General features: G+C 34.2%; 1 long non-coding RNA gene across 1 annotated transcript; it reads left to right on the top strand.

Moving 5' to 3' along the window:
• Window positions 1–4,504: 4,504 nt before the first annotated feature.
• On the top strand, window positions 4,505–6,090 carry LOC117684687 (uncharacterized). Its single transcript, XR_010707832.1, has 3 exons — window positions 4,505–4,653; window positions 5,690–5,822; window positions 5,965–6,090. It is a non-coding gene; the product is annotated as an uncharacterized lncRNA (long non-coding RNA).
• Window positions 6,091–14,579: the final 8,489 nt, after the last annotated feature.

Genomic DNA, 14,579 nt, shown 5'->3' with positions numbered 1-14,579 from the left:
TTAAATATCTAGATAGTTCCGTGTTTCACACTTGTATAAAGAGTAAAAACCGTCCGAGTCTCCCACAGACTTTGAAAACCAGTAACGAGAACATTGATTAAACAACTAGAACTGTAACGTCTTATCTGTATTTACTTCTAAAGACCGCCTCTCTATCCCGGTACAGATTGGGGTTCATTAAGTTTAAGGCGTAAATTAGCTAGACTCAAAACTTTTAAAGTTCAAGATAGATAGAAATATATTTTTTTTGCAGGAAAATATATTGAGAAATGTTATATGCATGGAAACAATAGTTTAAGGATGCGAAGTTAATAAGCAATGCAACTTGTATAAAAATGTGAAGTTTATCTATACCTGGAAACCGATGGGGTTAAGAAAGTGGGCGAGTGAGGAAGCGATATGTAAATACATACATGAATATAAGTTTGGTGAATCAATTATGGAATTTGTACAATCATACATTAGATAAATCAACGTTTTTCATACTAATTGTTAGACCATAATTAATCACCTAACAAAAAACCCAAAAAACCTATATTGGTCTCAAAATCTTGCCTTTAAATCTAAAAGCTATTATGGGTATATCCTGATATAACTATATATAACAACGAGCATCTTAATTCTTCAGGGTAATTATAGAATATGAGTATGAAGAAATAATTTATCATTTACATGTATACTTCAAATAATCTCTACAATTGTAAAACAAAGGTTACAAGACCAATATATCCAAAAATGGTCAAGTGAAATTAATGACTCGTCAAAAGGGAAAATTTACATTAATATATTGCCACATAAGCTCAGAAAGGTTTTTATGAAATTTAGAACCTCAAATCACCATCTCCCAGTGGAGACTGGGAGATGGCACAATACACCTTTAAACCAAAAAGTGTGTAAACTCTGTAATTCAGGTCAAATTGCTGACGAATTCCATTATATTCTTGAATGTAAAGAACTATTGACATTTAGACATAAATATCTTGATGATAAATGCTGGTCAGCGCCTAATACTATTAAGTTTTGTGAACTTATATCTTGTTCTAATGCTACAAACCTGAAAAAATTATGTTATTTTATTATCAAAATATACAGTCTGATATAATAGTCTGACCTCCATTATCATACTTTTTCCTATCTTCATTGTATATATATATTGTATATCTATGCTTATTTACTATTTATCTACTACTTATCTATTCATTTATACAATGTACCTCTGACTTTTAAACTGTATATAATGATTGACCTCATGTACCATTCCATGGTTTGAGCGAATAAACTGAATTGAATTGAAATATGAGAGGCCCGTTTGTCATCGTACAATACTGGTATAAAAACAATTTATTTAATAAAGAATTAATTGCGATAAATGAATTGAATTAACCAACTAGTTATTTATTTCTTTTGAACGATCCATATTTGTCAATGGGTATTTATACTTTTTAGCTCACCTGAGCCAAAGGCTCAAGTGAGCTTTTCTGATCACAATTTGTCCGTTGTCTGTCGTTGTCGTTGTCGTCGTCGTTGTCGTCGTCGTCGTTAACTTTTCACATTTTCATCTTCTTCTCAAGAACCACTGGGCAGATTTTAACCAAATTTGGCACAAAGCACCACTAGGTGAAGGGGATTCAAGTTTGTTCAAATGAAGTCCCACGCCCTCTTTAAAGGGGAGATAATTGAGAATTATTGAAAATTTGTTGGTATTTTTCAAAAATCTTCTTCTCAAAAACTATTCGGCCTGAAAAGCTTAAACTTGTGTGGAGGCATCGTCAGGTAGTGTAGATTCAAGTTTGTTCAAATCATGGTCCCCGGGGGTAGGGAGGGGCCACAAGATGGGGATCAAGTTTTTCATAGGAATATATAGAGAAAATCTTTAAAAATCTTCTTCTCAAAAACTATCAGGCCAGAAAAGCTCAAATTAAAATGGAAGCATCCTCAGGTAGTGGAGTTTCAAGTTTGTTCAAATCATGGTCCCCGGGGGTAGGGTGGGGCCACAATTTGGGGATCAAGTTTTACATAGGAATATATAGAGAAAATCTTTAAAAATCTTCTTCTCAAAAACTATTAGGCCAGAAAAGCTCAACTTTTAGTGGAAGCATCCTCAGGAAGTGGAGATTCAAGTTTGTTCAAATCATGGTCCCCGGGGGTAGGGTGGGGCCACAATTGGGGGGTCAAGTTTTACATGGGAATATATAGAGAAAATCTTTAAAAATCTTCTTCTCAAAAACTATTAGGCCAGGAAAGCTCAACTTTGAGTGGAAGCATCCTCAGATAGTGTAGACTCAAGTTTGTTCAAATCATGGTCCCCGGGGGTAGGGTGGGGCCACAATTGGGGGATCAAGTTTTACATAGGAATAAATAGAGAAAATTTTTAAAAATCTTCTTCTCAAAAATTATTTGGCCAGGAAAGCTCAGCTTTGAGTGGAAGCATCCTCAGATTGTGTAGATTCAAGTTTGTTCAAATCATGGTCCCCGGCAGTAGGGTGGGACCACAATAGGGGGATCATGTTTTACATAGGAATATATAGAGAAAATCTTTAAAAATCTTCTTCTCAAAAACTATTAGGCCTGAAAAGCTCAAATTAAAATTGGAGCATCCTCAGATAGTGTAGATTCAAGTTTGTTCAAATCATGGTCCCTGGGGGTAGGGTGGGGCCACAATTGTTGGATAAATTTTTATATAGGAATATATAGAGAAAATCTTTTAAAAAATTTCTTTTAAAAACTTTTTAGCCAAGAAAGCTCAAATTGGCGTGTAACCATCCTCAGATAATGTAGATTTAAGTTTGTTCAAATCATGGTCCCTGGGGGTAGGGCGGGGCCACAATGGGGGATAAATTTTTATATATGTATAGAGAAAAAGTCTTCTTCTCAAAACTATCAGGCCAGGTAAGCCCAAATTTGAGTGGAGGATCCCCAGATCATATAGATTTAAGTTTGTTTATTAATAGTCCAGGGGTAGGGTGAGGCCACAATGGGGGATGAATTTTTACTTAGGAATATATAGAGAAAATCTTTAAAAATCTTCTTTTTAAAGACTATTTTGCCAGAAAAGCTTAAGCTTGTGTATAGAGGCATCCACAGGTAGTGTAAATTCAAGTTTGCAAAATCACAGTCCCTAGTGGTGGGGCGGGACCGTGATGGCGATTTGAATTTTTACATAGGAATATATAGAGAAAATCTTTAAAAATATTCTGGGAAAGTTTTCGGTCCAAAACTCAGTACTTAGTGTGAAAGCACAGGTTATGCAGATTTAAGTTTGATGAAACCATGATTCCCTAGAGAAAAGTGGGGCCACGAAATGGGGAGGGGGGTATATAGGAATAGAGAAAAATCGTCTTACAGGTACAACAACAAAAGGGGCTTGGTATTTACCAAAAAAATAAGAGGTGGATAAAAATTGGCAGATTTTCAATTTTTTTTAGCAAAAATGCATAACCCGCGTTAGAGGGTTATGTAAATTTTTCCTGCAATGATCGCTACCTTCATAACCCGCATGAATCATCAAAGAAAGCATTTAATTGTTTATATTAACATCTTTCTTTAACTAATTGATAAACTGATTATGAAAAGTTAGTAAAATTCACTTAATTACTGTTAATGTACAAAAGTACGTTAGTTAAAACAAACAGCCAAATCGTCTCCTGTGAGACTTTGAGTCTGGCATCATCATGATTATTTCGTGCAGTCCGGGATTTTACTAAGGTCGCTGTAGGTTCAGACCAATCGATAAACAGGGTGTGTCAATTTCAGTCCTGTCACTTTCAGCCACTGTAGATTTCGACCAATCGATAAATAGGGCGTGTAGATTTCAGTCTGGCTGTTTCTATAGAGCTATGAATTAACTATAAGTGTCCGTAAGAAATAGAGGAAATTATGCTTGGTGGATGTAAATATAATTATATGTTAATGTTTTTTTTTTAATCTAAAGCTGAAATATAACGTAATAACTATAATTGTATACTTAGCATAGATGAGACTAACGTATTGAGCAAGGGGTATGAAACGCGAAATCCAAAGATATAGTTTTGATCGATTCTGCTGTCAGTTGGAAACATCTTTATAACATTGTAAACTTTATGAAATAGGCTCTTTTGAAATTACTCAATATGCACAAAACATCGTCTGACTTAATCTATAACCAGACATCCGGGAACTCATATTTAGAACAAGTTGCTTTTTCATTTTGTGCACACCTCTCTTAGGGAGCATTAATTGTAGCAAACATAAATGACTAGAATATCTTATAAATGAATATTTTATATATATATATATATATATATATATATATATATATATATATATATATATATATATGACTTTAGAAATGTTATAATTAAAGCATTTGACTTTCAAGTCAGAGAAAATAACGACTTTCTTTATATCACAATCACAAATAGATCGGCCGCCCCTGCAGCTGATACATGTAACAATTTGAAATACAATCCTAACAATAATATATATAGTCACACATTTCCTCTTTATTATCACCATGAAGTATGGAACAACGAAAAGGTCATTACGTTTGCAAGTGAATGTATATAAAGCGCAAATATTCATCCACTGTCATAACATTTCCCAATTATCAGAGGAGCCATGTTGAAGTCTTTACGTGTACTGATTTTTCTGTGTTCCACGTTTACCGTTTCAGCGGTAAGTTTTCACGGTGATAATGTTTCCCCATTTTAGATGTAATTTAGATTGTTAATTCTTCACATGTTAAAGAATGTCTCAGCTAGAGGATATTACATCTTGTTCAAATGAATTCATTACTCCAAAATAGTTGAAATGTTAACACATCATAACTAAATAAATAAAGTAGATTTGATGGCTATTTCATCGACAACCCATAAAACATTTGTTATATAGTATATAAATTATATACTGTGTTTAAAAAAATAATTGTGTGTGCTCTATTAATGTCTCAAAATTTGCAACTGTGCATTTCAACGATAAAACCTAAATAACAAATTAAGTTTGTATGGAGAGGGGAGAAAATATTACACAAATGATATATCATAATTTGTCAAATGATATAATAATAATTATACTAAGCGATTCTATTAGATCAAAAATTTTCTTTTAGTTTAAAGATGGACCGTTATTGCTTCTTTAAACTAAACGAGGCCTGTCAACCATTTTAATTTAACAAAATCAAAAACCGCTAGGCTTGGGAGGGGTGTTATGTAAAATCTTGAAACAAAAACTAATCCGCCAATTGGGGGGGGGGGGGGGGGGGGGGAGGGGGCAGGAGGGGGTAAGGGGGTTTTGCTAATTTTTTTCTGCAATGATCGCTACCTTCATAACCCGCATGCATCATCTAAGAAAGCATTGTATTGTTTTTATTTACGTCTTTCTTTTAGTAAATTAATAAAATTGATTGCAAAAAGTATAAAAAAATTAACTAATACGTTCTAAATTTACATCAGTATGTTAGATAAAAGAAACATCCAAATCGTTCTCTATGGCAAATTGAGTCTGATATCATCATAATTACTTTGTGCATACTTAATTTTTCTTAGGTTGATAAAGGTTTCGACCAATCGATACAAGGTTATACATGTAGATTTCAGTAATTTGTCATTTTCTACAGAGTTATGAATTATCAATCAATTTCCGTAACAAATAAAGGGAATCATACTTGGTGGATGTAAATATTCTCCAATAAAAGCGCTTTTATTATTGATAGACTTTAATACCTCGGACAGCCACTAAGTGCTTTACAGACGCCGAATGTGGACAAGATGAATGCTGTTGCCGCCACGAGGGACCGTGAATAGCCAGCAAACGCCAAGACGGGTCACTCACGGGAATTCATTTCGGTACAGACAGACAGACAGACACAGATGGACAGACACAGCTAGATAGACAGACAGACAATCGTCGAAAAAAAAAAGACAGATGCGAGAAAATATCAAAATCACAAAGTTGTTTTTCATAATATTAAGATTCTATGATTTGCAGGTGTGTGCGAGAAGTACCAGGGGCTTGGAGATTTATGCAATTCCATCGATAAAAGGAATGGTCACTGTGGCTGCGGGTCAGGACTCACCTGTTCAGCGATCCACCACACCACAGTCACTCCAACATTCCAAAAACGTACCTACGTACCTGGTCAATGTCAGTCCAACATATAACCATCTAAAGTATTCACTATGTGTTCATGATCATATGAATAAAAATGTCGCCTTAATTTTCATTACATTACATTTCTCTGACTCGCATTCCTTCCTGCTTTATTTTAAAAAACCCAGCAATTTAAAAAGTTCACTGGGATATGAACTTGGTTAGTCACGTGATCAAATCCTGTAAAGCCTGAAGGACTTCTCAGAAGATTTGATCGTACCAAATTATGTTTGCAAAATTTATGTAAATATTGGGCAATGCACTTGCTAATACGTAAACAATTAAATGCTTTCTTTCGTGATTCATACATGATAAGAAGATGGCGATATTGCAGGAAAAATACATAACCCGCGATGTAATTTTTTTCCTGCCATAATCCCTACGTTCCTATAAACCGCATTTTATTGTTTATAATTACAGCTTTCTTTTAACAAATTGATAAAATGATTGTAAAAAGTAAGTAAAATCCACTAAATTACTGATAATGTACATTAGTACGTACCCAAAAGAAACAGTCAAATCGTCTTCTATAAGAATTTGAGTCTGACGTCATCATGATTAATTCGTGCAGTCCTTAATTTTTCTTAAGTCGCTGTAGATTTCGACCAATCGATAAACGGGGCTGAGATTTCAGTCTTGCTGTTTCTTTTAAAGCATTGAATGCTTATTTTTGGATGTCGGTCCTATGACACACCAAGCGCTGCAGACGCGCGGTATGATAATTTGTCTGCACCGCTTGGTGTGTCATAGGACCGACGACATCCAAAAATAAGCATTCAATGCTTATATTTATATTTACATACTGATATCTATTTGTAAGAAAATATTGTGTATCGCCGCTATAAGCCATTATTTGCGCTTTTAGTCAGGGATATGAAACATACATGGAACAGCCATATTAATATGTTATTTAGTTAGCTTCCGGTGTCGTATAATTAAGGTCCACCCCGTAAAATGGTCCGGGGCGGACCATTAATGTTGACATTTAGGGTCCGGCTTTGCTCTAAAAGGGTCCAGCCCGTATAAGAAAAGGTCTGCCTAACATTAAAGGTCCGGGGTATATTTTCCATTTTTATTTTTTCAATTTCGATTATTTTAGAACAAAATAAGTGGATTTGTCATTCTTTTTAAGAAGTGAGTCAGTATAATTTATCCAGCACAGAATATAAATGAAAATACATATACATGCAGCTTTATTAACACAAATAAATCACAATAATTTTTTCAATTTTAATTTTGCTGGTCGATCTTAAATTAACAGGAATTGAAACTGATTGGTGTCATTAATTAAACAATGGCTTGAACCAGGTGTTAATATACACACACCACCCTGTAGGTTTGAGGGGTTCCCACCTTCAGGTGTTTGACTGTTTGAAGTTGTTATGTAAACGATGGACATTTTACACGTCCCCGTTTTGCGCATCTTTCCAATATGATACAAGCTTAAAAACGTTACCCATTTTAAAATCAAATATTATTTACAATTCAATTACAACGATACCTGCAAGCGGTTTATCATTGCTATTTTTATTTGCACTAGGGCATGTGTAAGTTAAATGGTTTTATTAGCTTAAAAATAACGTCTGAAAAAATAAAGTAACAGTCGCAAAACGTTTTATTCTAGTTTCTGAAAAAATCATATGATTTAGATTGAGACAGCAATCTGCTTAAATAATAAAAAAATCTGTAAGCGAAATAGTCTCAGTCATTTAAAGACATTATTAGTACACAGATCTATTCGGAAATTATTGAAAAAAGTTACATTAAAAATCATACACCCAGTCAACGTTCTGTTTTCACCGACCTCATACATCCACAGAAGCAATGTTTTAACAAGTTCTTTTTTTAAATTTCTCCTTAATTATTTCAAAGCGATTTGCAAGCAAGTTGTGACGTTCAAACATTTTGATTTGATATATATAGCATTCGTCGTAAAACCTGAGAGATGGAGAAATGTGATCTAAAGACAATGGTAAAGAATTCAGGGATTTAGTCTTGCCAAAAAAAATTGTCTTCCTTAAAAAAATAAATAGGGTAAGAAAAAAAGTAACACATGATTGAGTCTAAAAATAACAAATGAATCAAAATTGAAAAAAAACAATGAATGAAAAAATCTAAAACGACAGGGATCGAACCCCATTTCTAAATCCTACCTTGTACATATACGACTAATAATAAAGGAATATTTGGTTTAAAAAAAGAGTGATAATTCAATAAAAGGTGAGTGTCGATTTAACCGGGTGGATACCACGACCCGAAGGACGCCGAGACGCCCCCGAGACGAGATATAATCAGCAGCTTTCGGCTCTGTTGAAGTTGTACTATATGTCTCATATTGAAACATTAGTTACGTGTATTCCACCCGGCCACGGCTCACCCGACTGTCTATATCGATAAGTAATATTTAAACTTACAGACCATGGAGTTGTGCAATATCCGGTTGAAAGCAAGTACGAGCGCTTTACAATGAACGACAACTCTGGTTTGCCGCGACTTCTTACAAGTCAATGATTTTTATGACTTTGATCAGTATCAATTTGGTGTTTAAGATATCCGATCCATATTACAACCAAATTTTCTACTGTTGAATATCCATCATGTATTTAAAACTCTGATATTATTTTGAAATATGTTAGTAAAGAAATAAAATACAGAAACTGCATGAAATGTTAGAAAAATGTTATTACCTAGGCAGTAATCAATTAATGAAGATTGCATTAAGGCCTATGGGAACAAGGAATTTTTTTTTCTTAATTTTACTATATAACCCCACTTTTTGATGAGCATGTAAACAATGGAAAGGAAGGCAATTAATAGTAAAAATTGGAAACTGAAGTTATCTGTACATGAATATTACGATTTGCCCCCCCCCCCACCCCCGGATTAGGAATTTTACGATTTTTGAAAAGTTCTAAATTCACCTCCCCCTTTTTTAAAAGAATTTTTGGATAAGTCTTCCCCCCCTCCCCTCGATTCAAAAACAATGCTACGTGTATGTTATACCGAATATATATATTTTAAAGTTGATCTTTATAGTTTAAAAGCAAAAAAAGGGGGGGGGACTCTTCAAGAACTGGAAAATGCATTTATTAGGACAGATTCTGCTCTTACATATAAACATGAAAATTATGTCTCAGTGTACTGAGTATTAAGCGATAATTATACACATCTGTTATGCATCAAGATTCATTGAATCTGGGGCTATTATGGGGTATACCTTCATATTGTTATTGTAAAAGATTCAGTTGTTCACGTGGAGGAATGTATATATCTTTGAAATTAATTTTTGGACATATTAAATATCAAATCAACATGAAATGTTGATAAGTAATTTATTTTACCAAAGTCAAGAGATAAATTAAATAACTAAGCAGTTTTTCTTTAGGAAATAGACGAAAGAGTTGTCAAGTATGTATATTAGCATTAGCAAAAAATGGTTAAAATACTATTTAATTTAAAAGGTCTTAATGTACGTGTACGTTCTCATTTTCTTGGATTTAGAACATTGAGGGGGAAAACGATGTTAACTTCACAACAATGATAATGAAGTTACGCATCACCACCTCAATGTCTTTTGATCCTTAAGTAATTTATACAGGGAAATTTTCGCTCCCGTTTTATTTTCGCCCGTGTTGTCAGTGGTCGAATTTAAGACTAAGCGAACTCCAATGTCTTAAATTATCTCTCTTTTAACACAACTTTGTTTGGGCGAATTCAAGACGGGGCGAGACCGTTTGCAAGTGTAGAGGGCGAAAATAGAGCGGGCGAAAATAACAGTATACAGTATTTTCTTTTTATTTCTTTGATTCGGAATTGGTTTTTGCCCAGAAGTAAAGACTTGGAATATTACTGCCGTATATATGATACTGCCTGTTGTATATACGGTCGTAATAATTATTACCATGAAATACCAAGATAATGGTCCAAATGTTTGCAAGAAGATTGTCATAATATACAAGTATATTAATACAAAGTCTTATCAGTTTGGTTTTATTTGAATAGTCATGTCAAAGACATTGGTGATTTTTCTGTGTTTTGCTCACAGAAACTTATCAAGGTGAAAGACGCAGATAGAGAGACGGACCGAAGAACGGACAAACATGAAGACAGCGGACAGACAGACACGAAGACATTAGCACCCTATGTCTCCTACTGTCTGGTGATATACACATCAACCCCGGGCCTAGTCAATCAACGCAACAGACCGTATCATGTGTCGGCTGTTTCAAAATATCCAACGGTAGCGCTATACTGTGTAACTTTCCTGATATTTCAGAATGGATTTGTGATTCCTGTATTGAAAATATATCGATGAACCACGATCTTAAAAAATCAGCTGAAAATCTTATCCAGTCATTACCGAAAGGCATTTCTTTTGGGTACTTGAATGTATGTGGTTTGTTTGACAAATTAGACCAAATTAAAATTATATTACGGAAGGGTTCATTTGATGTGTTTACAGTTACTGAGAGTAAAATTGACAATAGTATATCTGATTCTGAATTATCAATCAATGGTTATAGGCTGGTAAGGCGTGATCGTGACAGGCGCGGTGGAGGAATTGCTGTATTCATCAAAAATAAATTCCAGATTACCGATGTCCGACAGCATAATGATATTGAAGTTTTAAACTTTTATTTAAAAATCGGGAACTCTCCTAAATTTACTTGTGTAGTTGTTTATCGTCCACCATGCTCTAAATCTGAATGGTTTGAACATTTTGAAAAACATGTGGAGTCATTAACTACTACTAACAACAACGTAATATATATGGGCGATTTTAATATTGATGAAAATAAAAACTCAAATCTGAAAAAAGTTATGGTAACGCATGGGTTATCTCAAATAATAAAAGAGGCCACTAGAGTAACAAAACATTCCAGCACCCTCATTGACTATATCTATGTGTCCGGACCTGGGGATATGTGCAAATCCGGCGTAATACGTAGGGGTATAAGTGACCACCATTTAGTTTATGCGGTAGAGGGAAAATAAAATGTGGTACCAATTGTCATGTTAATATAAAATTTCGCAGTTTCCGGAATTTAGATGAGGACCAATTCCATAAAGATCTCCGCGCGGTAGAGTGCAATGAAATTAAGAAATTGAGTGATGTAAATCAAATGTGGAACGATTTTATGACAAATTTTTTCAAAGTAGTAGACAAACATCTACCCTTTAAAGAACGGAGAATAAATGTCAATTCAGAGGAGTGGATAACTGATGAAATTTTGAATGAAATTCACAATCGAGAATATCTACACGAAAGAGCCTTACGATCCAAATCAGCGGACGACTGGAAACTTTACAAAGCCAGCAGAAATCGTGTCACTCTCAAGATCAGAGAAGCGAAACGGGACTTTGTTGAAGAAGCAATCGATCAGTGTAACAATCGTCCAAAAGACATTTGGTCGCGGATAAAACAGTTTTTACCATCGAAACGAAATTCTACATTATGTTCGCAATTGCAAACTGAAAGCGGTACTATTACATCTTTTGAATCCATGGCTAACTGTTTTAATGATTTCTTCTGCGGCATATAGGACATGAAATTGGTAGACAATTTGATTCCTCTTTACGAGATGCTGAACAACTTAAATCACCAGGTTCATTTAAAATTCCAGAAATTACAATTGAGTTTATTGCAAATGAAATTATCAGAATGGCAGCATCAAAGGCCACAGGTATTGATGGATTGTCGGTAAAACGTTTAAAGTTGTCATTTAATCATATCGGTGATATTTTACATTTTATATTTAATGAGTCTATATCTTCATGTAAATTTGTTGATGCATGGAAAAGAGCTAGAGTAGTTCCATTGTACAAAGCGGGTGATGAACATCTGGTAAACAATTACAGACCTGTGTCTATTTTGCCAGTTATTAGCAAAATTATTGAACGTCATGTTTTTAATTCTTTTTATGAATATTTATCCATGAATTTTGTTCATTGACCTGCGCTTTGATACAGTCAATCATAATGTGCTTTTACACAAGCTTGCTTCTTTTGGAATTTGTCAAAATACTTTTAATTGGTTTCAGTCTTATCTTACAAATCGAAAGCAATGTGTTAGTTGGAGAGGTGTGTTATCCCATGAAAAAGATATATCTTTAGAAGTCCCTCAGGGGTAAATTTTAGGACCATTATTTTTTATTCTATATATAAATGACTATTCAAAATGTCTCAAACACTCTTCGGTTACAATGTATGCAGGACGTAAGAGACAAATCTATTGATACGATAGAAAAAAAAACCTCCAAGAAGACCTTGAGCTAGGTACGGAATGGATGATTAAAAATAAACTTAGTATAAGTCTTCAAAAGACGCAGTGTATGCTTCTTCAAAAGACGCAGTGTATGCTTATTGGCTCATCAAAAAGGTTGCGAAAAATGTAGAAATTTGAACATAAATTTTAGTGGTGTGCAAATTGAATTTGTGAAACAGGCTAAATTATTGGGGATTTATATAGATAATACCTTATCCTGGAATGCTCACATCGATTTTATTTCAAAGAAAATTATAAGAAAACTTGCTGGGTTAAGGAGAGTGAGCTATTTTATGCCACCAAATGCATTACAGAAGGTTTTTAATAGCATTGTGTTTCCACATTTTACTTATTGTTGTACTGTCTGGTGTAATGTAAACAACCAATTGTATTTAGATAAGTTGTTAAAACTGCAGAAAACGGCCGCCAGAATATTGTTAAATGTACGTGATATTTTAACCCCTACTAGATTTTTATTTTCTTGTTTATCATGGATTCCAATTAAGGATTATATTATGTTTAGACAAGTGATCTTTTTGTACAAGGTTTTACACACAACCAAATGCCCGCTTATCTTAGTGTGTTTCGATATATAAGAGATGTTAATTGTCGACAAACAAGATCAATTGATTTTATGTCAAACCTTTTATATTTACGACGTCCAAAAACAGAAAATTACAGACGTTCCTAGAGTTACTCGTCGGCATTTCTTTGGACCAAACTTTCTCAAAATATCCGAAACTCTACTTCAGGAAGTTATTTTAATTTAAATCTGTGTATCTTCGGGAGTATTTTCACATAGCTAATAGTTAGCTATAATAGTCCTTATATAACTCACTTTTTAATACATGTATATTGTAACAGTAACATGTATATTACCATGTACTAAGACAGTAATGTGCTTGTATTTCTTCGGCTATATATGTGTCTTTTTATATTTAGATGCTAATATTAATTGTATCATTATAATGTATATGATTGTAAATATGTTTTAATGCAGGACCACGATGAAAACTAGCTACAGCTAATCGTGTTATCCTAGATAAATAAAGGTAATTATTATTATTATTATTAAGACATACACGACGATATGATTCATATTTCATGAAAATATCATTAAAAATCATTGACTGATTAAAAAACTTATTTATATGATAAGATAATTATGAATGTTAAAAAAAAATATGTTGACTGCCTGGGATTGAACACCATCAGGACACTCGAACCATTCATTGGTGTATTGAAGATGAGATAAAAAAATTTGTTTTCAAAAGGCGAGTTTCGAAGTAGATAGGTGGATACCCGTCCATTTTAGTCCTGCGTCATCTCGACTTAGGATCCTACTTTGGTCGGGTAGTATCATAACTGTGGGATACATGTTGATATTTATTGTCTATCACCATATATCTTTACCACCCAGCCACGGCTCACCCGACTATACGTATTCATACTTAATATTTAAACCTACGGTCCGTGGAGTTGTGAAATGTTCCGTTTGCAATGACGTATGTAATTAGAGACAACTCTCCTTTGCCTGACTGTTTTCATGCACCAAGTCGGAGATTCTTATGGGGTGTTAGTTTAGGGAGGGGGAGGGAACGTGCGACTAAAGGCTAACAAATATATATTATTTCTCATACTTTCATCTGAAAACAGACTATAGCTTACCTGTAATTAAATTCTTTTGTTCTCCACCTGTACCCCATTCCCACTTAGCCAACACAAATCTACCTGTATTTTACCTGTATTTTTTCAAAATGTTGGCTAAGTGGGAAGACACCCGTCGTAAAACGTGAAACATAAAGAAAAATGTGATCTAAAGACAATGGGTACGATATCGGGGATTTGGTCTTGAAAAGGGAAAATCCCCTTCATCCCTAAGAAATTAGTAGAATAAGAAAAGGTAACACATGATTGCGTCTGATAATAAACGATTGAATCAATTAAAAAAAAATAAGGAAAAAATCTAAAACGACCAGGGATCGAACCCCATCTTTAAATCCTACCTTACACCAGAGACATAAATAACATGTTATTTATGTCTCTGCTTACACACATCAGACAAATAAAGGAATGTTTAGTTAAACAGAAAACGATAAAAGGTGAGTGTCGATTTAGCCAGGAGGATACCCCGGCCCGACGGACGCCGAGACGCCCGCTGAGACGAGATAGGATCAACAGCTTTCGG

The sequence above is a fragment of the Magallana gigas genome, chromosome 7, assembly GCF_963853765.1.
Source record: "Magallana gigas chromosome 7, xbMagGiga1.1, whole genome shotgun sequence".
NCBI classification, from domain to species: Eukaryota; Metazoa; Mollusca; class Bivalvia; order Ostreida; family Ostreidae; genus Magallana; species Magallana gigas.
The sequence above is the reverse complement of the archived record's forward strand: the minus strand, read 5'-3'. Positions and strand labels throughout refer to the sequence as shown.